This window comes from Condylura cristata, unplaced genomic scaffold (assembly GCF_000260355.1).
Source record: "Condylura cristata isolate star-nosed mole 26May11 unplaced genomic scaffold, ConCri1.0 scaffold00042, whole genome shotgun sequence".
Classification (NCBI taxonomy): Eukaryota; Metazoa; Chordata; class Mammalia; order Eulipotyphla; family Talpidae; genus Condylura; species Condylura cristata.
Window position 1 is genome coordinate 815,926 of NW_004567143.1, and position 1,942 is coordinate 817,867.

Genomic DNA, 1,942 nt, shown 5'->3' on the forward strand with positions numbered 1-1,942 from the left:
AGTTGGGTGCAAGTCTTCCTGCTCTGCCTTTAGCAGAGGTTTATTTTACACACTTCAGGCAGGCAGAGGGATGACATTAGCATATGAAAGGGACTGAGATCACAATCACCTTTTTTGCTAAGAATAGACTCGAGTTCTTTTGACCTTTAGTTGAGATTATAACAATTTCCATGCTGTATTATTTAATAGACTTAACCTACCTCTTTAAATTATTGTTTTGCATCTCTGGCCTGTACTTCAGGGCTGTATGCATACAAAAGGACTTTTTATTATTTCTTTAAATATTTCAAGGAAATGAAAGTGAAGTGATGGCAATGGAAATAAAGATTATAGTTTACTATTCAGATACTTAAATGACTAATTTAAAAAACACACATGACCATACCCATTTTACACACTATCATACAGATTCTGTAGTTGTAACAAAACTTCATAACTACCACGTATTTATATAACTCTTTCCAGAGGCAGTCATCTGTACAGAAACAGGAACCCAGGACTGTCTCTCAAATGTGTTTGTTGGCTAAAATTACTGACAGTGCTGACCGAGGTGATCAGTGCTGTCCGTACACACCTGTGATGAGGACAAAGTCAGATGTTAACGATAACTAACAGCACAAAGAACAATTGTAGGATTATGCTCTAGGAAATGTTAGGGGGATGAATTTTCTCTCTTACACACACACGCACACAGAGTATCTTGTAACAAACCATATTTTCTAACTGGAGTTGACTGTGTCTGAATCCATGGACAGTGAATCTGCTCGTAAGGAGGGACAACCCCCATGATTCAGTATTTTTATTGCTAACTTCTATTTTAGACATAAGAGACGGTCAAGAAGAATGAAATGAAACGGCACATCATAGGTCTCAGTAAAGATGTAAAGGAGAGCCAGCAAGCTCTCTCCTGCTGGCCACGTGGTTTTAACATGGCCTTGGGAAACCTAATTCTTTTTCCAAGGGCTCCTTACTGTGGACTCCAAATGATGAACCAATTCTTTTGTGAACTCCTAGCTCTCCTTAAAGTCCGCTTCTCCTGTGGAGACTCTTGAATCAACAGAAGTTTCCTCTTTGTAGCTGCTGTATTTATCTTAGTGGGCCCCTGTCCTTGATGCTGGTCTCCTACACACGCATCCTCTTGGCCATCCTAAAGAACAAGTCAAAGGAGGGCCGCAGCAAGGCCTTCTCCACCTGCTCCTCCCACCTCTGTGTGGTTGGGTTCTACTTTGGCATCGCCATGATGGTTTATGTGATACCTGACAGTGGCCACCAGGATGAGCAGAAGAAAGCCCTTATCCTTTTGTATGTCCTCTTCAACCCACTGCTGAACCCCCTCATCTACAGCCTGGAGAATGCCCAGGTGCAGGCTGCCTTCAGCAGAGCAGTGCAGAAGCAGATGCACTACAGATAAAGGGAATGGGATCATCATTCTCTGGATTTTTCTCAAGGATGTGTTGCTAAATTAATACAACTCAAGCAAATTTTCTGCAATAATGTCATTTATTGAAGGATGTGAATTACCCAAGAATATCATTAGCAAAATGGCAAAATAGGAATTGCAAGCTCTTATTGCTTCATGGATCCAAAACTGATATGCCAGGTGCCCCTGTGAGGACCAGAGTCATGCTAACACATGTAGCATGTCCTCAGTCACACAGAGACACAGTATGTGGATAGACAAACTAAAATATTGTAGCTGTGCTTTCTACATACTTTGAAAACCTTTTTTTCTACATACCTTTTCTTACCCCATTGCATAATCGGGTGAAAATTCTCCCAGCTCTTCCTCAAGTGGGAAAAGGAAAAGTGAATAAATTCTGTATAGTCTAGTTCTCGAGGGGATTTTTTTATGTCTTCCTTCTCTAAGGCTGATGTGAAAGGCAGTGTAGACATCAGACCAGGGGACTGAGAATAAAGGATCTTTTTATTAGTATGCAGAGTC

General features: G+C 41.0%; 1 pseudogene; it reads left to right on the plus strand.

The window, feature by feature from the left end:
* Positions 1 to 848: 848 nt before the first annotated feature.
* Positions 849 to 1,411, plus strand: LOC101627663 (annotated as a pseudogene).
* Positions 1,412 to 1,942: the final 531 nt, after the last annotated feature.